Below are 24,640 nucleotides of genomic sequence, written 5' to 3' on the forward strand. Positions count from 1 at the left end.
CCCGGCCCCGGCCCCGGCCCGGCGGCCCCACCTTCCCCGGCCCCGATCGCCGAGGCGCCGCCGGGAGGGCCGGGTCGGCGCGAGTTTGATTCCCGGTGCTACCGCCGCGCCTTCCCGGAGCCCGCGCCGCCCCGGTCGCGTGCGGCAGGTCCGGCCCGCGCTTCCTGTCCGAGCCCCCACCTCATCCCGGGCCGTGGGCGCGCGGGGCGTGCGGGCAGCCGGGGCTGGGAGCCGGGCGTGGGATCAGAGGGGTGGGCGCGGGGAAGGGAAGCGAGGCCTCCCTGCGCCGGTGCCGGTGCCGGCGCCGCCCTGAGCCCCTTCTCCCGCCGCTCCCCCTTTTGTGCGGGCGCCCCTCCCCGCTGTGCCTGGGCCTGGGGGCGTTGACTGGTTGGCGACGGCTGGCGGGGGGCGCAGGGGGCAGAGCTCCTTTTTGGAGGAGGGGAGGTTCGCTTCCTGCCGCCGCCGATGTCACAGGTCAGCTCAGCCTTTCCTGGTCCCACCCGGTCCCCTGGGAGCTGCATCTCCCGCCGGCTCGGCTAGGAAAGTTCAGCACGCACTGTCCCCGCCCCTGCTCCCCCGCCCCTCCGGCGCTAGGTGCCCCGGGCTCTAAGCTCTAGGGGGTTGGTGTTGCCGTTAATTCATTCTCTCCTCTTGGTTTTCTCCTTGCATTGTTGCCTTACACCTAGCGCTGGCTTGCCCATGTCTTTTCCCCTTAAAAGAAGTTTTAGCTCCAAGAATTTATACTGAAATTAAATTCCTGGAGAGGAATTTGTTTTAGGGGGAGGGAGGTTTTAGATTTTACTTTTTTTTTTTTGGTGAGAATGGAAGGTGAGGGGAGTGACCGCGAGTTTAGAAATAAGATATCCTAGAGGTGATACAGGCTACGAGAAGACCATCTCACTCCCCACCTGACCCTGAGGCAGGAGCATCACCTTCCTGTTGTTTATCCTGAGGCGGGGTGAGCCACCTGGCCCAGGAGAAGGGACTCCAGGAGATGCTCTGGGCCTCTTATCTCTTTTCTTGGCCAGGCATGCTCATCTTTACAGCCTGGGTGGAGTTAGCCAGGTGTGCCTGAAGGAGGTGAGGGACGCCAGGAACTCTCATGGGGGAAGTCATCTCATCATGAGGTTCGGCTCCTGTGGGATCAAGTGTGAAATTGGGCCCTCTCTCTTGTTGGGAGTCGATGCCATTGGGACTTCAATTTGAATGGAGGGTGGCATCATCCCAAAGATGGCTCAGGGCTCCAGGAAGTTGGAGGCTGGGTTTGAAACCCCTCTGTCCACTTTCTGCAGCTGGAGGAAGCAGGAGACAGGGGAACAGGAGAGGTGCCTCAGGCCAGGGCACATCCCTGAATAGGAGCGAGAGCTTGGACCACTAGGATGGCCTGGGGATGATATTATTATGACTAGGGGGGAATTTGGGGCCAGAGGTTGGATGGGCCCATTTGAGAATCTGATGAAAGCTCTAACTCCTTCCTCCTCAGAAACTTGCCTGCCTGCAGGGACACATTTCCTATGCAGTATCAGAGGGTTACTCTACCCGTTGCAACTGGGACCCCTGTTAAGACCCCTGATCTAGAGTCTGTAGTCCAGCCTAGGCCGTTCAGAACAGTTCCCTCCTTTGTGAGCAGTCCGTGAATAACCCCCAGGGTGCGAAGAGCAGACCTCTCAAGAGAGGTCTTTTCTCATGACCTTCCACTGCAAATGTGGGCTTGTGGCCCATGGAGATCTGGAAACTCTGGACCAGATCCCAGCTCCTTACGGATAGCCAGAGGATGGGGGCAGATGGGGTGGCCCTTCTCCGGGGCTGATTTTGCTGTGCCTGTGGGTGGGAAGGCTCTGGGCGCTGGCCCAGAGAATTAGGTAAATACAGGGATTAGGGTGAGGGATGGATGTTCTGGTGTTTCAATTGGCTGTAGGAGCCAGGTGCTTTAGGTGCCCCAGCTCATTCTTGGGGAAATGGGGTGAGGTGGGAGAAGGTGCTTCAGTGGAGAGTATAAGGGGGACACTCTTCCTCTTGAGGAAGTGTTGGGGCAGAGTTGTCCAAGGTCAGGATCTAGGTATTGTAGGTTCCTCAGGTCCTTCTGGACTTAAAAGGCAAGTGGGGGCCAGAGGGAATGGCTGTCACCATCCCCAGGGCATCCCCGAGGGCGCCTGGCCTGCTTTTTCTTTCTTAGCCAGACTTCACTGGGCTCTGGGCTGCTGCTCAGGTGACTGTGGCATCTACACTCGCCGGGGATCTGGAAGAGCCTGTAGTAGGGTCTCGCGTCTGTGAATTCCCTGCCTTGGTGTTGAGAAGCCCTTCTTAGGCTCAAGTGCCTGCAGACAACTGTAGCTCATGGGGTTTTTCTTTGTCTAACTAGCAGGCGCCATGTTTGGCATATCGTAGCACTCACATTTGTTTCTTCCCTAAAAGCTTCCTACATTTGCTCTGCCTTGATGGATTTCCCCATCCTGGCCATAAGCAACATAGGCAGGAGTATTCTAGTACTCGGGGGCAGGAAGCTGGGAGGCAGACAGGGACCACCTCTGACTATACAAGGTAGCCTGGAAGAGGCGATGCCTCTGTTGTGTTGCTCTTACACTTATGGGAAGTAAGAGCCATAAAGGGCCTTGGGAATGCTGTTGGCAGGTGGTCCCTGACTTGTGACTTGGAAGTTGTCTGGGTTGGATGTAAGGGTCCTATGGCAGTGACTAAAGATTCACCTTCCTCGGTGGCCAGGACTTGTCTGCTGCTGCCCACATGCCACAGGTTGTTGAGTTTAGGATGCTGGTTGTGTTGGCTCACTCAGTGCTTCTCTGATTCCCTCTGCTTCCAGCCTCCTCTGATGTGTCAGAGCAATACAATGGACTCCTAATAATGCAGCTACCACTCTCATCTTTGAAACAGGTCCTAAATGATAAAAATGGTAACAATGGCTGTAAACAGAAACTCCCTTTTCAGAAAAAGTGACCGTTTCACCTGGTTACGGTGGCACCAAGTATCTTTGAGGAATGATTGGTGGGGTAAAAAAGTCCCAACTCTCTCTAACCTCCACCCCCAGGAGACTGTCCGGCCACTTCATGCCCTTTTCCGTCAGAGCTTAGTGGTTTGAGTGTAGGATCTGAAGTTACATATCCCGTTAGAATCCCAGCTCTCCATTTTACTCGAGGACTTTGTAAGTGCCTCAGTTTCTCAGCTTTGGAAAGAGTTAAAGGAGATCTCACATGTATGCCAGACGAAGAGTAAGCATGCTTTAGAGTAGAAGCTGTTGTTATTATTATTATTTCTGAAGAGTAAGCATGCTTTAGAGTAGAAGCTGTTGTTATTATTATTATTTCTGCGCAGGGGTGCTAATGGGCTGAGGCTCCTTATTGTTAAGGAAAATCTTTGGTGAAAACTGTAGAGCCTGAGGCTGGCTTTTGGAGGGGTGGCATGGGGTAGGGGAAGGCTCTTAAATGATGAGCTGAGAGGACTGCACAGTGGGGAGCCAGGGAGCCTGGACTGTCAAGGGTGACTATAGAGAAGTGTGGTTGGGCGCAGAACGACTCAGCATTTGTAGCCGGGCTATGGAACCAAGTCTTCTGCTCTTGGGAGAATTTGAGGGGGAGGGTGGTAACTCGTGAGGAGGGTCGTATGGCTTTTTATGTTAGCGCTAGCATTTGTCCTGGAGGAGGAGGGGAATCTCGTGAGGGGGCAGGACCAATATGTAGCCTAGAGTGGAAGCTGCAGGGGGTGGGTGGGGGTTCTGTGAAGGAATAGCTTTGGAAAATAGTCATTCCAACACCCGCTGAGCACTTACTTTAGTGGGTCAGACTTTATTCCAAGTGCTTCTCACGGATGGGCTCATTTAATCCTCACAAGACCCTATGAGATGTTATATGTATTGTTCAGTGAAGAAAGAGAGACGTAGAGAGGTTAAATAACTTGCCCAAGATCATGTGGCTACAAAGTGGCAGACCCAGGATTTGAACCCAAAAGGCCTGGCTACAGAGCTTACATCCTTAGAGAAATTCTTAGAGAGACCCCTGCTGAGCTCCGCGCTGGAGTCAGGTGGGGATGATGGGGTGGGGGTGGGGGGTTGGAGGGCTTTTGTGCTCTGCTTGAAGGCCTGACAATGCAGTGTTCAAGCATCACTGGAACATGCCTGGAGGGTTCAGCCCAGCACAGTCTGCTGAGAACCACTGGCCAAGTGCCAGATTCTCTCCAGGAGCCTGACCCCAAGTACAGAGGTCACTAAGACATGGCCCCTGCCTGCGAGATGCCTATCGTCTAGTAGGGGAGACAAACATGTTAGCCTAGAGCCCCAGTTGCCATGGCAAGTACTGCGATGAGACAAAGTGCTGAAGAGAGGGGCGCTTTGCCATCTAGAAGAGGAGTTGGGGCGGGGAAGACTTCCTGGAAGGGGAGGCACTTGAGCTGAGTGAGGGTAAAGGTGGCTGCTGTCTCCGGGGCTTTTGATCTGGCCAAGGAGGACATTGCTCTCCTACTCTGTGAACAGTACGTAGGACCGAGGGTCAGATTTTCTGGATCCTGCTGTACCCTTGCCAGGGTGAGGCAGGAACTGGGAAGTGTGGTTGGCTTCCTTGATGCCTTTGTGGTTTTTAATAGTCACCTCCTGTAATGCCTGCAGTGAACATGCTGAAGAAGAAATAAAAATCTCATAAGGAGTACTGCCCAGAACACAGTGATTCACGCTTGTCTCTTCATACTTAGAAGCAGAACCAGGGGCCAAAGGAATGTAAACTGCAGAGCAAGGACTCAAGTAAGATATGGGGACCACGTTCCAGATAGGATGTGAGAACAAGTGACTCAGAGGGTCAGAGGGGAGCGGCCTCCCAAAGGTCTTTAGAAATGGGAACAAGTTTCATTTGTCTTTGTGATTTAAGAGCTTTCATCTGGAGACAGGAAGATGAAGTAGAGGCCCCTAGAGGTCTGTGTCAGCTCAGTGATAGGAGGGGAAAAGGAGCTGGAATTTTTGAGCCAGAAGGTTGCTCAAATCTGGCCTTACCCGTCCTTTTACCATTGAAGTGACTGAAGCATGTCCAGTAATGGTGAGTGGCTCATCCATTAATTAGTGAGCCAGGACACAAACCACATCTGCCCCACAGCTGGGGTCTTGCCCTGCGCTGCTCCTGCTCAGATGGAATGCTCGCTGGGAGGGCCCCGCAGCCCTACAGGATGGAGTCCAGGCCTGGTGAAGAGGACTGCAGGGAGCCTGCAAGTAGTTGACCATTTGTCTGGCTGTTGGAATTGGAGAAAGCACCAGCTCCTCAGGAGATTTTTCTGAGAATAAGTTTCCCAGTTGGAGCTAGAGGGTCATCTTATTCACCCTGCTGGCCCAGCACCTAGAGGAGCTTCTGGTGCTCATACGGGGTCTTCAGTAAACGTTGTTGAGTGAAGAGTACGTAGCAGACAATCCAAAAGTTAATACTCTTACCATATACTTGCTGGGCTGGTGCGTTTACCCTGCCAGTTCTGTTTTGCTTAAGCCGACAGTAGAATCATTCTATAATACCCCCAGCAACAGAGAAAGGTGTCCGGAAGTGTGCTGGGGGCATGGGTAATTAACAAAACACAGTTTAGGATCTTTCTCAAAATTTATAGTTTTCAGAAGGATCATCAAGAGGTGATGTTATGTTCATTTGTAATGACTTTTGCTTTTTTGGTTTGTTTTCTTTTTTTTGTTGTTCCTAGCACAAAAGTCAAGGCTGCATTTTTTCAAATTTAGGAAAAGCATGAAGCATAGCAATCTAAACTGCATTCAGCAAGATGGCCACAGGGATCTCCAAAGAGAACAAGGCTTGGTCCCAGAGGAGACTCTGATTAAGCATGAGCCAAATATGAACTGGTGCTAGACAACGAGTTTAAAATACTGGGTTGTATACTTTCCGGGGTGAATTTAAATTGACTTGTACAAATTAAAGAGAAGCAGCAGCAGAAAACACTATGGCAAGAACTCTTGCTTCCTCCTGTAACCCCGTCATCCCCTATTCATTAAGAAAGCATTAGGTTCTAGGAGGGCACCTATAGAGCTGTTTTTTTGGGGGACCAGCAAGCTGGGTTGGCGCTCTGTTGAGGAGATTCTCTGTGGTCACATAGGGTGATCAGGCATAGGAAATGATTTCACTTTGTTCAGGTCTGAGATTAGTTTCGGTTTCAGGCTGTACCAGGAGCTGAGAGGGCGAGCTAGGGAGAGCGAGAGGAGGGCTGAGCTGGGAGAGAGTTTCGCCATTGGCTGTGTCGGCTAGTGGCAAGGTGGGTGGGCAGGGAACTCCTGTGCTGAGCAGGGAGGGGAAGGAGATGAATCAGAGATGGAGTCGGGGAAGGCAGCCATTGAGTGTCCGTGTATCTGGAGACAGGGGTGCTGATGAGAGAGGGAGTGTGCGAAGATATCAGCAGGTGTGCCCAGGACCAAAACCTGTGCAATTACAGGACTACTGAGCTACAGGCTAGGGGGTCTTAGGGAGGCTGTAACACACGGATTACCTGGATGAGGTGGGTTTCCCATGAGCAGGTGTAGGCCCGAGAGGAAAGCAAGGTGTTAAGTATGCCACAAGGCTTACATGCGTCTTGTCCTGACATCCGTAAAACCAGCCCCCGCTGTGCTGCATTTTCTTCCATTTGACTTTCCTTAAAAAAAAAAAAAGTCAAATGAAGCTTTGAGGGGTGATAGTTGAGATCTTGCAGACCTTTGCAAGTTGGTGCATCCTCTAAGAACCTCAAACTGTCATTTTTCCTGAGACGGTTTGAGGCCAGGCTGGTTGTTTCACAGGGCATTATTATCCTAGAAAATCGGCAGTGTTCCTCCCCTGTCTGCGCCTGGGGGAGGCACGCACAAATGTTTTATTCCGTCTTCACAGGGCTTGGACCATCACTGCATTTTATTTCTCAAAGTGGTAAATTCATTTTATTTCTAAGAGAGCGGATCACTGAATTTTAAAGCCGGAAAGGATTTGGAAGATCATCCAGACTGCTCCTGGAGGAATTTGTGGTCCTGGGTCGTTAAGCACCTTGAAAAGACCTATGGTATGTGGTTAAGAATACTGAGTCAGAGTCAGACCACCTGTGTGTGAATCCAGCCTCCGCTAGCCGCTGCTGTGTTCCTGGGGCAAGTCACTCAGTCTCTCTGAGTCTTAGTTTCCTGATGCCATACAATGGGAGGAATATTCCCTAATGGTTGCTAGCGAGGATCAAATACTTATTAAGCCCTTAGCATGATGCTTGGCATATTGTAAATTCTCGGTAAATGTCAGCTGCTGCTGCCGCCGCTGCTGTTATTATTATTATTTCATGAAATCATGTGGCTAGTTAGTGGTGGAGCCAGGGCTATCAGGCTAAACTCTTTTTATTCTTAGCTGTCTCGAGCATGGCCGTAGGTGATTTCATCACAGTCTTGAAATATGTGAAGAGCGTTTATGGAAGTGTTTCTGTAGAAATCTTCTAATGAATGTTCGTAATAGAGCTGGAAGAAATGGGCTTAATCCGTTTATTCGATATAATGAGACTTTGGGCATGAGGGTGTATCTTTACCAGATAATTTGTTTCCACAAATATTATTTACTAGTGTTTAGAGGTTTCTTAAATGCCAGATTGGTTACCTCTGCTGGAGAGGTTGGGGTGTTTTTTGATGTTTTTGTTGAGGCGTTCTTCTCAAATTGGAAACATCCATTTCAATGAGTTGTGGTGGCAAGCAAGCTTTTGGGTGTAATGGAAATATTTCTGTAGCCTGGCTGCTATTTATCAAGGGTGAAGACAGTACTTGTTTTAAAAAACTATGGGCTTGGCAGAAGTCCACATGTCTTAGGCCATGCCTGCACAAATGTGCTCTCAAATGATTCGCACTGACCCTTTTTGCAAATTGCAGACAGCCTAGGAGCCTCCCAAGGGAGCCCATTTAGTCTGAAACCTTGTTGAGGCAGGTGTGATCCTCAGCCCAGAGGGGTCTTTTGACACCTTTGATCGGGTGGCACCCTCTCCTGTAAGGCTTTGATATGTTTCCTTAGAATATGAAAACAAATGGAAATTAGTTTTGTTTGGCAAATCCTGTGACATTCCCTTGAGATACTGCCGGCTCTCTGGGGGTTACAGACTTTAATCTGTTTTTGATGCCGATCCACGGGACTTCTCAAATTTCCATGTCTGAGGGAGGGAGTGTGTTAAAGTGTGAAATCTGTGAGTGTTTGATTTGGAGTCCAAAAACCAGAGAGCCAGTCTCGGCTCTGCCACGAATGGACTGTGTCATTCTGGGAGGATCACTTAACTTCTTAATTTGTACTTTTCTTGAGGCTAATGTATTATTATACCCACAGCAACAAATGCCTATTGAACACATCTGTTACATAGAGCTGGTAATCATAGTCCCTACTGCACAGGATTGTTTTGATGGTCTAGTAAGAGCTAACATTTATTACATGCTATTGCACGCCAGGCACCTTTCTAAGCATTTTATGAAAATTTATGTACTCAGCCCTATATGAGTATAGTATTATCACCACTTTACACATGAGGAGACTGAGGCACAGAGAGTTAAGTCGACTTGCCCAGGGTCACACAGCTAGTTAGTTGAGGAGCTGGGATCCGAACTCAGAAAGCCAGGCTGCTGGGTCTGTAGATGTGTTTACAAAAGGGCTTTATAACTTTGCAGCATTGGGCTTCTTATTCTTTGACTGTTCCTCTTCTTATTTGACGAGCTGTGGGAGGGATAAGCTGAGCCTGGTGGTAGATTAAGTGTACAGATCACAGTGTTGGAAAGAATGAGGAGACGGAGCATATGAGAGCTTTTTTTGGAGTTAAAGGGAAACAGCTGTTTCTAAGTTTGGGCCAGAGCTGAAGAGAGCCGGCAGGGACAGAGGACATTTTCTGGGCGGATTTTTACTATCTGCCTTGAGGGACTGCAGGGTCTGTGGACTTAAGAGCCACGTGTCTCCTCCCTCTCCTATCACATTTTATTTGGAAGCCCGTCTTTAAATCCCGACTCAGCCCTCAGCTGTGACAGCTTTAGAAACTTAGGAAACTGCCAAGGATAGTGAACTCTTGAGACATGAAAGGAGAGGTGAGGGATGGGCTTTTTAGTCGACTTTCTTCTTTGTTGTTTCGTTTCTGTGAAGTGCGTATGGGGATGAGCCATGGGGTGGCTTGCGTTCCTCAGAGAGAGGATTGCGAACTTGGGTGACTTCCTTTTTTCTTATGAGGCAACTTAATAAGAGAATGAATCATCCTATTAGCTTTCATCCTGGGAAAGAAAAAAGAAAGAAGAGAACGAGTGAGTGAGATGGCATTTGACTGCAACCAGAAGCCTTCTGTGTCCGTCTCCCAGGGCAGAGGCTGACAGTGTGGGCCCTTGGTGGTTTGAGCCAAGGGTGAGGTCCCTCTAGGGACTTTGGGTCGGGATCCCAGCTTCCTGTCACTGCCACCCTCAGCCCTCTCCATCCCTGTGCGGCTCTGGGGAATGAATAGGCCTTAAGGGGAAATGAATAGAGTGTGTCATTTTATAATGATAAACCACTGGTGAAATTCACACACAGCAGTGATAATTTTGAAAACATTAACATAAAAATTCCTTACATAAAACTAGACAATTCACAAATAGCTTTTGACCCTCAGGGATGTGAATGGCTAGTCATACCCCTTTCCGTGAAGCAGGCAGGGGCCCTCTCTGTGCTTATGCCTGACCCTGGGACACCTTTGGGGAGCTCTTGTTCTCTTTGAGGACTCCTTCCAGGTGTGAGAACTCCCTGCCCAGCCAGCTGCACCCCCCACGAGCCGCCCTGCCCTTCTCTGAGTTTGCCGGGAGGCTGGGGAGCACATCCTTTTTTGTGCCACTCTTTATGACCTTGCTGTGGACCTTAATCTGGACTCTGAGCTGAGGCTGGGGTCCCCAGAAGAATGTGAAGTCTGCCCTGGAGAGATGGGTTGCAGGAAAGCTCCCTGGGGCTCAGCCCCCTGGAAGCCCGATTCAGGAATGTTAATGGGGTGGTCGTGTTTCAGACTCTCTCTGGCTTCCTGGCACACATTTCCCAGACTGTGTGCTTTTCTCAACTGTGCCCAGTTCCTGGCAGAGTGATGATTTCTCTGGTTGGTCCTCAACTATGAGGGGTCAGGGGAGGAAAGCTCAGTCACTGGGGACTTTTGGGGCTAAAATAAATTAAGCAGGGGGGTGATCCCCAGAGGAGATACTTCTGCTGCAGAGCGGGAAGGCAGATGAGCTGCGTCTTTTGCTGCTGCTGTTTTTTATTAGCCACCTGCTCTCTGGATGACTCCTCCTTGATGCCTTCTCTCCTCTGTTCCGTGCCCAGGGCAAGGGAAGCACTTGTGTCTGGCCACGAGGCTGGCGGCAAGGGAGCTGGGAGAGCCCAGGGTGTGAAAATCTGGTGTGAACTCACTCTTGGCTGCCATACTCCCGGAGTTGTTGGGACAAGCTGTCTTTGCCTCCTGGCAGCTTACCTCTTCTCTGGCTCAGTTTAGCCAGTGGCTGGGTGGGAGGTCCTGCTTTCACTCCTGTAGCACCGTTCCTTGTAGTCCCAAAGTAGGGCCTGTGGGGCACCAGATCGGGAGCTTCTTGAGGGGCAGGATTGGGTCTTTTTTTTACCACTGTGCTCTTGGCTGTATCCGTTACAGCATCTGGCATTGGTGCTCTAGAAATATTTGTTAAACAAACGAGTGCAGGATCCTGCACATCAGAGAAATGTGCTGATGGGCCCAGGCTGAATAATTTATGTGCTTCAGTCAGAAGAGGCTGGACTATGCTGCAAAAATAATCAAACCCTGACATCCCAGGGGCTGGACACAATGAAGATTTAATTTGTGCTCATGGAAAGTCTGATGTGGGTTAGGCAGTCTCCTCCTCCCCCCTGCCCCACCACGCCGGATCTGTAGCCACACCATCTGGAATATGGGGCCTTCAGGGTTACCACAGGAGGGGAAGAGAGAGATGGAGCCAGCCCCTGGCTTTTAACTGTCTTGGCAAGAAACTGACACCTGTTACTTCCATTCACATTTCATTGGCCAGAACTAGTCACATGGCTCCAACCTAACTGCAAGGGATACTGGGAAATGTAGAGGGGACAAGGGCTGTCTTCATGGTTTCAAAGGAGAGGATTTTGTATTTCTTGTTCCTGGCTTTAGTCTATCGGAGTGACTAGCCTCTGGCCTAGTTACTTATCCTCAGTTACCATTTGTTACACTGACAGGAGGGGAACACCTGCCACGTCCTTTGATCCAGGGAAGGAGGCATGAGATGGCATTGAAGGACAGTCACATAACAGGGAGTTTAACCTCCCCTTTATTACATGTTGGTCATGTGACATTCCTTTAGTCACTTCACCTCAGTGAGCCTCTTTCCTCATCTGTAAAAGAAAGAGAATAGGGGGGCCAGCCCCATGGCTGAGTGGTTAAGTTCATGCACTCTGCTTTGGCGGCCCAGGGTTTTGCTGGTTCAGATCCTGGGCGCGGACATGGCACCACTTGTCAAGCCATGCTGAGGTAGCATCCCACATGCTACAACTCGAAGGACCCACAACTAAAAATACACAACCATGTCCCGGGGGGCTTTGGGAGAAAAAAGAAAAATAAAATCTTAATCTAGCCCAACTCTTAGTTCAACTCTACTGATTGCAAGTAACAGAAACCAGCACGAGCTGTTTGAAGTCAGGGGGAAATGGAAGACTCAAGAGCAGGAAATATGTCTTTGTCTAGAACTCCCAAGTGTCTAGAACTGCAGGCTGCCACTGCTTCTGTGGACATGTGCCAGATGTCATGGCCCCTCATCTCCCAACTACACTTGTCTGGGTCCCAGTAGACATCAGACTGAATTTATCTCAGAACCTTGATTCAAATTCCTGGGGAAGGAATCTGATTGGCCCATTTGTGTCAGCCGTCTCCCACTGGTCCAATCAGCTGTAGCTGAGAAGACATGGTCCTATAGTCCATCATGGCTTGGGGGCCTTGTCTGCGAATGGGGATGGAAGGAGTACTCAGAAAGGTGCTGCTGCTTGCCTGGTTCAAGGGTCATCGAGTTGATTGGATAATGTCTATGATAATGTCTGTAAGAAAGCTCCAAGAACTATGTGCTGCATAAATGCGAGCTGGCATGGTGGCGGGATTTTTCCTTAGGAATCTTGGAGATTGCACTGCCCTGAAGACGGGCGGGAGAGATTATAATGGTGTGAGAGAGAATTTGAAAGTCTTGGTGCAGGAGGGGGAGCTGTTCGTTGGAAGGTCATGGCGCAGGGACTCGAGGCAGTGGATAGTACTAGCAGGGGGCATTGCCAGGCTGGATTTATAGGTTATTAGACCATAACACTGTAAAAGAGAAAGTACCTTGAGTATGCTCTCACCTGCGTATATATGGATGCTTCTGTAGCTGAAGCTGTGTGATGGAGAAAGGATGTTAGCCTAGATTATGGCACTTTGCTCCTTGGCTGAAACTGGCCCAGCTGGCTCTGTGACTATGAGCAAGTCACTGCACCTCTCTGAGCTTAGTTCTGCTCTTTGAAGATTCAGCACGTGCAGCATATGCATATTTCTGTGTAAGGTGAGGGTTAACGCGCGGCGTCTGCAGTTAGCTGGATCTAAGTGCTTGTTCTTCACTTGCCAGCTATAAGACCTGGGGAAGTTTCCTAACCTCCCTGAGGCTCGGTTTCCTCACTTGTGAAATGAGGATTTTCGTAGTACCTCCCTCGGTTGATTGTTGCGAGGATTACATGAAATGAGTGCTCAATAAAATATCAGCTAATACTCTTAATAGAAGCCAAGCTGGCCAATTCCAGGGACTGGGCGGTGTGGTGATGCTGTGTGCCCAGCCGTTTGAGTCACAGGGAACCCGAGGGCTGCGCAGGGGTGGGTGGGGGGTGGGAAGGGCGCCGGGCAGCCTGTGGGACAGAGGCAGGTCTGCGGGCTGACGCTCGGTCTTTGGGAAGGAGGCGCTCGGGCGCACAGCTGGTGCCCCGGCCCTGCCCTGGAGAGCCCGCCGCCCGCTTCCCAGCAGCTGCAGCTGCGCCCCGGCGTTCGCCGAATTCGGGCCGGCCCCGCCGAAGTTCCGGAGCTTAGCGGCTCCTTCCTGCAGTCCTGGGCTTGGGGCTGGGGAGGCGCTGGGTCTTGGTGCAGGCGGAGTGGGACTAAGGTGCCCCCTGGGGTGAGCCTGCAGATCGCGGAGAGTTAACAAAGAAGCGAAGACACCTGTGACCACAGAGCGATTTGCGGGCTGAGTTATTTGGGTGCCCCGCTCCCCCTGGCTTCTCCGGGGGAGGGGACAAGAGAGGAGGGCGGGGCCGGCGAGGGCTGAGGCGCCCGGGCCGCTGGCGAGCGCCGGGCCCCATCGTTGTCCTTGGGCCGCGCGCTGCGTAGTTCAGGCCGAGGCCCAGGGTCGGCCCTCCCGCCTCCCCGCGCCCGGGGCACGTCCCCGACGCTGCCCGCTCGGGACGCGGCGGCGATGAGCGACAGAAGGAAGTCGCCCCCAGGAGCGGGCGGCGGGCGGGGTGGTGTGGACGCGGAGCCGCATCCCTGGGCCGCGGGCGGGCCCAGTGGCCCGGCCTTTGTCTGGGGAGCCCCAGGGAGGTGGCCGCTGGGCCCGCTGGGGGAGCCTTAGTCCTCCTTCCTCCCATTCAGAATGCGGTTTTCCGCCAAAGACACGAGGAGAATCAGCGCTTCCAGCCCCGCGGGGCTCGGGAGAGGGTGCTGGGGGCCCGACGGGTCCCCTGGAAGGCGGTCGGTGCGGGTGTCCGCGCTGAGGCCGGCTCTGGCCCGCCGTGGCCCGTGGCCATGGCAACCCCTGCCCGGCCGGTAAACACAGGCTGTCAAAGGGGGCCTTGTTCCCTGTGGGAGCCCTTCAGTTCCAGCCTGCTGGGGCCTTTCAAACCTGGGAGGAAGGGGAGGGGAGCCGGGACGGACGGGCCTGTGTGTGAGGAAATGTCACTCCGGGTTCCCCCCTTCTCACCCGCCCCGGGCATGTTTCCTGCAGGCTCCAGTTTCCAAAGCTCCTGCTTCTGGAGAATGAAAAGAAGCCTGAGCATCAGGAATGTGTTCAGTCTCCAGGCAACAGGGTGTGTGTGAGATTGAGGGGAGGGAAGGAAGCTTGGAAAAAAAATCACCATCCCCCTAGGCCACCTCAGAATGGAAGCCTCAGGGCCCTGCACCCATTTCAGTATATGTGCCACAGAAGGGAGCACCCAGACGGAACTGAGCTAGTTAGCCAGGGCCACCTGAAGCAGATCTTTAAGACTTACTCATCCTTTTGGCAGTAAATATCAAATGAGTATAATCTCCGAGAAAACACAAAATCATTCCTTAAATGTAATGCAACCGCATTGGCTATTTGGTTTCTTAGGTGTTAACCAGTGAGTTTTAGTGAGAATGCTGATCTTGGGAGCTGCAGTAGCCTCTGCTCTCTTTGGGGGAGCTTGGTCCTGGGATTCCCTCCCATCGTTTTGTCTTTAAGCCAAGTATAAAAATCGAGAAGGTTGGTGTGTCTGCTCTCTAAGCACCTCGATCACTTATAAGGTACTCCATATGTTTGTTACTGAATGAGTGAGTGATGAGTGCATTTCCACTTAGGGAAGATGGGGGTTAATAATCAGATCTTCTCCTTGGACTCTGCATTCCTCTTTGGCTTTGTCTGAAGGGGTGACCAGCAGGGGCAGCCTCAGGTGTGGGGAGGTGGGGAGGCAGGACACAGACCCGACTACCTCTATTAACTGTTAACATTGGCCGGGCCTCTCTCGGTCAGCTCGCCAGTCCTCATGGGGATTCTTGAGGGAGGTGTGGGAAAAGATCCCAGCCTTTCGCACTCAGGAAGGAGCTGATTCTGGGCTTGGGTGTGTTTATTTTCAAGTCACTGTCAGCCTGAGGAAAACAGCGTCCAACCTGGTAGATTGGAGTTTTTACTACTGTTATTGACCCCCAGCCTCATGCCTTCCATTCTGGTCAAGAGGGATGGGGAGCCATGAACTTAAGTATGCATAGGTGGGCGTCCTGGCCACTCAGCAAAGTTTCCTCACACTCGAGAATGCATGAACCGGGGCTCATTCAGAGGCTGGACACTGGGACCAAAATCAGGTGGCTGGATTCTCACAGACTCCCATCTCTTCCGTCCCCTCCTCCTTTTGAACTTTGCAAGGTTGTAAATTCTTCTTGTCATATGCTGTTGAATTGGGGGGAGATGGTGCCATTTGACGTGGCTTCATCATCCGAAGTGGGGATGGAGGGGGCTCAGTAACTTTCCAAAGCTTTCTGATTAGCATAAGATAGGAGGAACTGCATGGAGCAGTGTCTAGAGCTTTGTGGAGGGAGGAAAAAAGAAGATACAGTTCATGTTTCTATAGAGATTCAATCTAATGGATGAACCAACCAACACATTAAAAGAACATTAAGGGCTTGTGAAGTGACAGACACTCTTGTTTACTTGTAGAATCTTAGACCAGAATCAGAGTGTGTGTGGGGTGGGGGCCCAGGCATGGGTGAGTTTTATAAGCTCTCCAGGTGTTTCTTACGTGCAGCTAGGGTTGCAGGCCATCCCTCTAGTGCAGTGTTCACAAATGGGGATGATTTTGTCCACCAGGAGACATTGGCAGGAGACAAAAGTGTCTGGAGACATTTTTGGTTATCATAATTGAGGGGAGGGTGCTACTGACATTTCCGGGTAGAAGGCTCAACATGTTCCAATATATAGGAGAGCCCCCCAAAACAGACGATTATCTGGTCCCAAATGTCAGTAGTACCCAAGGCTGAGAGACCCTGCTCTTGTGCCTGGACCAGACCTGGAGATTTGTGTTAAGCAGAATTCTGAGAGAGGGAAGGACCGGTGGTTGGGTGGAGAGGGGCAGGGTGAGACCATCTTGTAGGGAAATAGCACATGGCGCGGTTTGGAGATAGGAGAATGTGGTTTGGTTTTTGCAAAGGAGAAAGGGGCTCATGGTTTCATGAGAGTCATCTGAGATCTAGAGGTTTCACAGCCTGATGCTGCCTGGAGTTGGGTTTGCTTCTTGTCCAGACACTTTTGGTTCGGACATCAAGCCCCTCTGACTGTTTCTGTGTGTGTCCGTAACCCTCAGGCCTTTCCTCGCTCTGTGTGAGTCAAGTGAAGGAGCCCCTGTTGGGTACCATCAGCTTCAAATGCCCAGTCCCAGCACGGGCTGACTTTCCGTAAGTCCACGCGTATGTGAAAGCTAGTGTTCAGGAGCTCGCTTTCTCCAGCTCCAGGAACAGGCAGTGCCCTTTGCCTTAGTTCACGGCTTCATGGCCCCTTCTGTCATTTATTCCTGCTTCTCCAAGAAAGGTATGGAAAGGGCCCTCATCTGACAGGTCCATGATGGTGCCTGGCACGTGGCAGTTGCTCCATAAATGTTTTTGAATGAATGAGTGCGGCTCTGAATGAATGGGAGATCTGGGCCTTTTACTGTAGGTTGCTCTTAATAAGTCCATAGTCCTTCAGTGCTTGTGCCATAAGTTGAATTAGGAGAGACTGAGATCGTAATGAGGAGGAAGGCCTCTACGGTCAAGAATTGCCATGAGTAGGACAGGTAACCTGAGGCTTACCTGAAGGAAGTGGGGACCGCTTCCCTTTAGAGTTGTGCTGCTCATGCCCCTTTCCGGCTGCAGGAGTGGCCACTGAGGAGCCACTTCTGCACTCCTGAGGTGACCCACGTTACGCCCCTTCTTCTGAGGCTTCTAGCTCTTAATTAGATTTCTTAGCTCTCACAATAGATGCGAGTATCCTTTTTTAAGAAGTAAAAAGTGCTGTCCGAGTGTGCGTGTGTGGTAATCCTCCCAGGGCATCGCTGTGTGAGAGCCAGCCGCAGCCTGGCACAAGCAGAGCCGAGGCGGGAAGCACAGTTTTCTCAGAACACCTCCTCTCCTCGGGTATGGCTACAGGTAGTATTCCTCTGAGCATTCGCAAATGCTTCTGAGCTGCTTCTCTCTGCCTTCTGTCAAGCCTTTGGGACAGAAAGGACTTCTGTCTCTGCAGCTCAGCAAGAAAGGGCCCCTGGGTGTGCCAGGCTCAGTCTGGAGTGGGGGAAGAGTGTGTGGCCAGGGCTGCCTGTGAGGCGAGCCTCATCCCGCACAAGACCTTCTGCCCTCCTCGCAGCTGGTCCGCACCCACAGGGGAGCCTGCTCTCCGGCCCTTTGCTGGGCTCTGGTTGCCTTTGTCAGGTGGAGTTTCCGGCACCAGCCTCATCTGCCCCGGTGTCCTTGTGCAATTAGAGCTTTGCTCCTCGAAGTCCAGTCCCCAGACCAGCAGCACCCATGTCACCTGGTTGGAAATGGAGAGTCTCGGGCCCCACCTGGGACTGCCCGAGTCAGTCCACCTTTTAACAGGATCCTCGCGTGGTGTGTGTGCTTGCTGAAGTCTGAGAAGCGCCGTGCTAGAAGACAGGGTGCTGAGGGGTGACTGAGGGCCTCCTTTGAGCAGGTCTTTGCAGGGCACTTCCCAAACTCTGAGGTGAAGGACAGGTTGTTCCTTCATTCATTTGGGGACGTATCTGTGGTCCCAATGAGCATGACCAGCCTGCACAAGTCTGATGGTGTCTCAACTGGTCTATATGCATTCCTTCTTCAAAGAGGCAAGTTCGCTGTCACGCCTCAGATGATGTGGCAAGGTCAAATTGCTAGAAACATTTCCAAATCCTTACTTAGTTTCTTCTCCTCTCCTTATTTTGCCAAGAACTCGTAACCAACAGTTTGTGAGTGGTCTGCGGACTTGCTTTTACTGGTCCTGGTCCAGGGCCCTGTCTTTAGGGTCAAATAGACCTGGCTTTCAATCCTGACTCTGTCACTTACTTGCTGTGTGTTCATGGGCAGCTATTTAACCTCTCCAAGGCTTAATTTTGTCATTGTAAGTCAGAGGTAATAATGCTCCTGCCTCATAGGATTGGGATGAGGATGAAATGAAGTAAGCATGGGGAAAGCATGGAGCCCAGTGCACAGAATATGCGCTTGATAATATTGGCTGTCAAATGTAAGCAGCAGCACCATTGTTACTGTTTGCTGTCTTGGAGCATCTGAAAATGAGGACAATGGCCCCAGTTGAGGAATACTGTTGTTTTTAGAAAGACAGTGGTCTTTAAAACTGTAGCAAATTAGTTTGGAACAGGAATTCTTTTTCCCTGCTAATTTCTGATAGTTTGGGCTTGCTGGTAATGAATTTTCCTCTATATGGATTCAAGCAAAAGCCAGGATCAGAGTTGGGACACTGCTGGAACTTGTTTTTAAGTGATGGAGAGAAGTAAGAAACACTGTGTAGAAAATCCCTTCCATCCGCAGGGCCTAGCTGTTAACCCCCCCCCTCCCCTCCCTGCAGAATATCTCCTGGATACACACTCAGGGCCAAGTTGCTGAATTCTAGACTGCCAGTGCATCCTCCCTTTCTGGAGAAATTCAGACTGCCCTCTTGGTCATTTGTGCAGAGCAAAGATGTGAAGTGAAAAAGTAGAGAACTCAAGTCAGAAGATCTGTGTTCTAGCGTCAGTTTAGCAAGGCATTGGAGTGTTACCTCATTGGCCCATGGCTCTTAGCCTCTTTTCGGGTCCCAGACCCCTTTGATAATCTAAAGAGAACTCTGACACCCCCTTCACCCTGAGAACAGCATGCACACACAAACACATTAAATTGTGCGTTTGATTTTGGGGATGGGGGTCTGTGGACCTCATTGAAACTTCAAGGACCCTTGGCTAAGAACTTCTTACTGGGTTGTAAGCACCACCAGGCTTGTTTCTAGAATATCTGAGTGACCTTCAGCGTGGAATAGAGGTTAAATGCTTTGGAGTCAATGTGCTGGGATCTGAATTGTTCCTCTGCTACTTGCTGGCTTGTTGACCTTGGTTATTTATCTCCTCTAAGCCTTAGTTTCCCCATCTATAAAGCAGGACAAGAATAGCGCCTGCCTCATAGGGTAGCTGTGAGATTAGATGAGGGAATGTTTGTCAGATGCTTACGTTGCGTTGTGTTGCTTTAGCCTACGGAGTGTCCCATTGCCCTCTGGAGCAATCCCACCTTGGTAGCAAGAACTTGCGCCGCCCTTGTTGGAGAGCACCCAGCATTTGGACTGAGAACACGAGGCTTCTCTTTGGATGGGTGGGGAGTGGACCCCTTGACATACCTCTGGGATTCTGGAGGTTTGGAGAACTTTGAGCAGAGCTCCTAGAAGCCCTCTACACCCAGCTGCTCCTGTTCAATAATTTCCATGTGCCGTTGTTGGTTTTGGCTCTCGGTGTGGAGCTCCCTGCCTCCCGCCTCCGGAGCTTCCCTGAAACGAGACGCCCAACCCAGCAGGCTGAGGAGGAGGGAAATGAAGAGAAGCAGACTTTTTTTCTCTCCTTAATTAACTCTGGCTCTTTTGCTCGCCTGGGCTCTCAGGCTCTCCGGCAGCCCCAGCAATTAGTGGGAGTGTTAACTGGGGTCAGGGCAGTGGCAGGGCTTCAGGGCACTCCTGGGGACAGTGCCGAGGAGGAGGAAGTGCCTCTCAGGCCTAGAATGAGGGTTTCACCTCCTGCTGCCCAGACCTCCAGCCCCTTGCTGCCCCCTTTTAGCAGAGCTGCCCAGAAACCCGGTGCCGCCCCCAGTCCCAGCCCCACGCTCTGGCTCAGCTGCTCTGTGAGAATGGCGAGGAGTTAAAGGATTCCAAACATTGCCCCCACCGGGCCCTTAATTACATTAAGGCACAAAGCGCAGTGCCGGCTGGCTGCTCGGGTGCAGCGCCCGCCTGTCCTGGCGGACAATTGCCGGTCTGTTCTCATGGCCTGTTTCCCCCAGCTGCGCCTCCCTTTCATCTCGGCCCTTTTCCCAGGGATGCGGGGCTCCTTCCCAGGAGGGTGGAATCTCTGTTCTAACCTCCTTACTTCTCCCCTGGTTCCATTTACTCCTTTCCCTCTTTCCCCTTCCTCTCTCCGAGCCATTCCTTTCTCCTCCTGTTCAGGAGGTCAGATGTGGCCCCCAGCCTCCGAGCCCCATTTCACATGTTCCTGAAGCAGCCCATCCAATCCTGTTTTAGACTGTATAGGTGAATAGTTTGAAAAGAAAATTAACCTGCTCCTTTGTTTTTGCTGCTAATTTGCATGTTATCACGAAAGGGAAGCAAAATGCCCCCACCTTATAATGGCACCTCACTAACCACAGTCACACCTTCCGTTTGTTTAGAACTTGATAGTTTTTAGAAGTACCATCCCATACATTTCTCATGGGTCTGCAAACATTTTTATGCAGTAACTAGGATGGATAATACACCTGTTGCAGGAGAGCGACGGGGCCTGCCCCCAGCCCCGCAGCTAGGAAGCAACAGACCATGGACAAGACCCTGGTGTGACTCCCAGGCCCTCCCTGCCTTCCCGACTTCATGAGTTTGGGCCTTTTCAGTCCTCCCGGTGTCTCAGCAAAAATGCTAGTGGCAGGACCACATCCGGGAGGGGCACCGTGGGTGATGGTGAACTTGAGCTCCTTGCCCTGACCCCTGAGTGAGGGACCCCTGGGAACTTGGGTTTCTAATCTCTCTGCTTGATTCTGCCGCGTCCCCAGCTTCAAGGGATGAGGACGTCGCTTTTTTCCATTCCAGGATTGAGCTATTCCAGATGCTTAGGTCTTTAAAATCTCCAGAGAAGGAAATTCTCTAGTCCTCTCCACGTTCCTGTGTCTCCCAGCCCTGGCACCCGGCACAGGCCTCCTGACCTTGTCATGTGGACTTCTTAGTAAGCAGGACCTGTGGAAGCTGCTTTCTGGGCCTGGGCTTCCCTGCCCATCTCAGGGAGGCGGCAGGCCCCCAGCCCCCGTCAGATGCCCTCTGGGCCAGCCACAGGCAGCCGAGCACAGGCGGCTGGGTGACTGCTGGGCCCCTGGGAGCATCTTTGCTTGTGGTACCAGGCCTTGCTCAGGCAGCACAGCGCCTGTAATTAGTGTTCTTTTGGAGACAGCTGGTGCAGTTTTTTCTCTCTAAACCCCCTTCCTTCTTCACATTTGCACATGGCTTAGGGACCTGCCACTCTCCCTCCCACCAGCATTCCCAGGAGGCTCCTGAGCCCCATATGGTGAAGCTTGTTTCTTTTATATCCCTGTGCTGCGTGGTGGTGGGCAGAAATCCTCGTCTGCTGCGGGCCTCCGAGGGACATTGGCCCCGCAGTGGCAGCTGTCTTCTGTCTCTTTGCCGGGGGCAGAGCACCTGACTGCACTGTTTCACTTTGGCGTCTTTCACCAAAATCCTTTAGAGCACTTTAAGGGCTGATGGGCTTTTTGTTATCTTCCCTGGAGAATTTCAGCCCCTTGGGAAGGGCGCCCCCCTGGCTTGCTTGTCCAGGTGTGACCACAATAGCCCCGTGGGCCTCTGGATTACAGCTGGGCCTGTTCCATCTCATTGTTGTGGCTGCCTGGATGGGGGTGGGTTTATGCCATCCCAGCAGGTCTTCATCTTGACTTCTCTGACACCAGTTTTGGTCAGAATGTCTTCCCCTTGCCCTGAGTAGTTTACATGCTCATTAAAGAAAAAGCAGAAAGTGCTTAATTTCCAACAAAAAATGATCATTCTGGTAATTTAAATACTGCCACTGGTAACATTTGGTTGTATTTCCCTCTGCTCGTTTTTTTATGTGCCTAAATTTAAAAAAAGAAGTCTTACTTTTTTTTTTCACTGTGATCTTACTGGTTACACACTTTTATATCTAGCTTTTTGCTGCACAGTGAGCATGTTCAATGAATTGGTGTGGTTTTTTTTTTTTTTTTTTTTTTAAAGATTTTATTTTTTCCTTTTTCTCCCCAAAGCCCCCCGGTACATAGTTGTGTATTCTTCGTTGTGGGTTCTTCTAGTTGTGGCATGTGGGACGCTGCCTCAGCGTGGTCTGATGAGCAGTGCCATGTCCGCGCCCAGGATTCGAACCAATGAAACACTGGGCCGCCTGCAGCGGAGCGCGCGAACTTAACCACTCGGCCACGGGGCCAGCCCCCGAATTGGTGTGGTTTTAAAACATTATTTTAAATGGCTGTATAAAATTTCATCCAGTGGCCATGCCAGGGCTGGCTTGTGCATTCCCCTATTGTCAGCCACCCTCCTCCCCAACACATCTTTATTCTAAGCCTCCAAATTGTAGGGAGCATGACTCTCGGGAGCCATTTGTTTGGGTTCTGTTGGTGTAGTATTAATCCAGAGTTGGGGCCTCTACCAAGGCCCCTTCTTGCCAAGACACTGGTAGGGGGGCCTGGCCATGGGATAGGTCCAGGGCCTTGATGGGACAGAGGCTCTTAGGATGATCTCATCAGCCTTCAACTCCATAGTCCTTAAAGTGGGGCACTCATTCGAGTGGCCTCTGGCTGCTTCAGGAAGCTTCTGTGGCTTATGCAGGGGGGAGGCGATGGGACACAGGGTCATGTTGGCTCTCAGGGCCCATCAGTGCATCAGTTGAGTGTCTTTTCCAGCCTTGAGCCTGGCACAGTGGCCCAACTGCCAGGACCATGCTCCTGTGACCCAGCTCGGTCTCCTTCCTTGAGCTGTTGGGTTTTTGGACTGTTGTTCTATGCCACAGCCGGGGCCTTCCCCCAAGGATCCCCGGTATTCACCCTGGAGCCATCAGGTGCTGTTCACCCTTTCTCAGAGGGGCTGGGACTGCAGTGGCCTGGGCTGCTGGAAACTGCCTGGGGCCGGTGCCTTGCTTAGCCACCTAAACGTCAGGATGGACACCATCCTTTCCTCCCAGTGTCTCTTCATTACACTTCTTACGATGATAATGATTAATAAGAATTACACTGATGATAGGCATTTTCCTTTGTTCTTGGAGACCCGAAGTTGCTTTCAGTTCTGTTGATTTATACCCTCTCCCCTTCTTCCCTGCTCCGGTGAAAGGGTAAAGGGGGCATCAAGAGATTTAAGAGTTTTGAGCAGCAATGTAAAGTAATAGGGAAGATTGGCCAGGCTTGGGTTCCAATCCTGGCTCTGTCCTTTATAAGTTCTGCTGTCACTTATCCACCTAGCCTCAGTTTCCTCATCTACACAATGAACACAACGATGCCCGACTTGCAAAGTTGATGTAGGAGCAAATGAGAATATTTCTGTGAAACTCCCTGGTGCGTAATAGGCACCCAATCAGTGTTGTTTCATTGATGTTGTTCAGGGTCACAAAACGTACCAACCTCCAAGCCAGAAGGGACTTGCCCACCCAGCCCCCTTCCTGCTCACGTTTCCTCGGAGTCCATTCAACTGTGTACCTGCCGAGCCAGCTCCAGGCAGGAGGCTTTCTGCTTGGCTGATCAGAGGAGTCTGGCTGACCAGAGCTGCTATTGTTTTCAGCTCCTTCTGGCTGGGACATCCTGCCAAGTCAGGCCATGTTCTCTTCCACCCCGCTCATCCGAGTGAAAGTAACTAGGGCCTTTTCCTTCTGGCTTTTCCCCTGGACAGCCTTGAGAAGGCAACTCCACGTGAACGCAGCGTGTGGCGTCACGATTGATTTGCTAGCACGTCCTTGTGGCCACGCTTGTCTGCAGGCTCTTGCTTGGACCCAAAAAGCCAACAGGGGGCCAAAGAGAGAGTCATCTAGGGACAGGCTTTGATTCTGGGTCCCCGTGCCCCAGTTTGGGGTCATATGGTTGATTATTTGCTTCCAGGAGGCAGTGAACTCTAGTCTAGCCAGACAGAGCTGGACTGTGAGAGTGTCCAGAGAAGAATCTTATAAACTTTCCTGCCATCTCCCCAAGACCTTGAGTTGTGGGTGCCATTCCTCCTGAGGCCATGGACCAGTAGCACTGGCATCACCTGGGAGCTAGTTGGAAATGCAGACTCTCGGGCCTCACACCAAACCTACTGAGTCAGAACTTGCGTTTGAGCACGATTCCCCGGAGATTCGTGTGCACGTTAACGGTTGAGGAGCACTGATTTAGATGGGTTCTCCACCGCAGGGGGCGCTCAGAATCACATGTAGAACTATTAAAAAAAGTCCTGATTCCCTGGGTCGCACCCCAGACCAATGAATCAGAATCACTGAGGATAAGATCCAGGCATTGGTGTTACAAAAAAACCAAAACTTTCCTAGGTGATTCTAATGTGCTGCTGGAGGGGAGAACTGACCTGGACCCCTGTTGGGAGGGATGGTCCCAAACGAAGATGATCATGATGGTAATAGTTGCTGTTTATTAAGCTCCTACTCTGCATGAAGGATGTAACCCTTATCTAGAGTCTTTGTTCCAGACGGAAAGGCGGCAGTCCCCTCACTGTCACTGAGTGATTTTTCTCAGATGTGAGAAAACTGAGGCTCAGAGAGGTGAAGCAAGGCACCCAGGGCCACGTAAGCAGTGGGGCTGGAACTGTCTGCCCAGAGGTTTCTCTTGCCATTACTTTCCTGTAACCGGAGCTCATAATGGTTTAGACGGGCCTGGTTCTCCTTGGAAAATCTGGCAGGGGATTCTTTTCTGGCTCAATTTCAACGATACTTTCAGACTGTGTGGTTTTAGGATCGTTTCATTTGAGGAAAAGCACAGCCGCTTTTAGTCCTCAGCTTTGGGTGTCCCCTAGAATGAAGGGACAGAGGGGCGAGGTCGGTGACAGGCAAGTTGCCAACGAATGCGAGAGAGATCTTAAGGAGGGAAGGTGTCTCCAGAGGTCACAGAGACCTGGCCCGGCTCTGTTTATTTTAAGCTCCCTGTGTGGGTCTGAGAGGTCACTGTATCCCTCTATGCCCAGCCCCCCCGCCCGCCTGAT

The 24,640-nt window shown here is 51.5% G+C and overlaps 1 protein-coding gene across 2 annotated transcripts in view; it reads left to right on the forward strand.

The window, feature by feature from the left end:
• Positions 1-24,640, forward strand: part of CUEDC1 (CUE domain containing 1) — a 75,779-nt gene that overhangs the window by 895 nt on the left and 50,244 nt on the right. Inside the window, exon 1 of one of the 2 annotated variants that reach the window (XM_046676995.1) lies at positions 6,990-7,008. The exons of the other annotated variant lie outside the window; for it this stretch is intronic. The gene's annotated coding sequence lies outside the window, so the exon portion shown is untranslated. Of the gene's footprint in view, positions 1-6,989; positions 7,009-24,640 lie in introns of those variants that run through there. 2 annotated transcript variants of the gene reach the window in all.

The sequence above is a fragment of the Equus quagga genome, chromosome 11, assembly GCF_021613505.1.
Source record: "Equus quagga isolate Etosha38 chromosome 11, UCLA_HA_Equagga_1.0, whole genome shotgun sequence".
Lineage (NCBI taxonomy): Eukaryota > Metazoa > Chordata > Mammalia > Perissodactyla > Equidae > Equus > Equus quagga.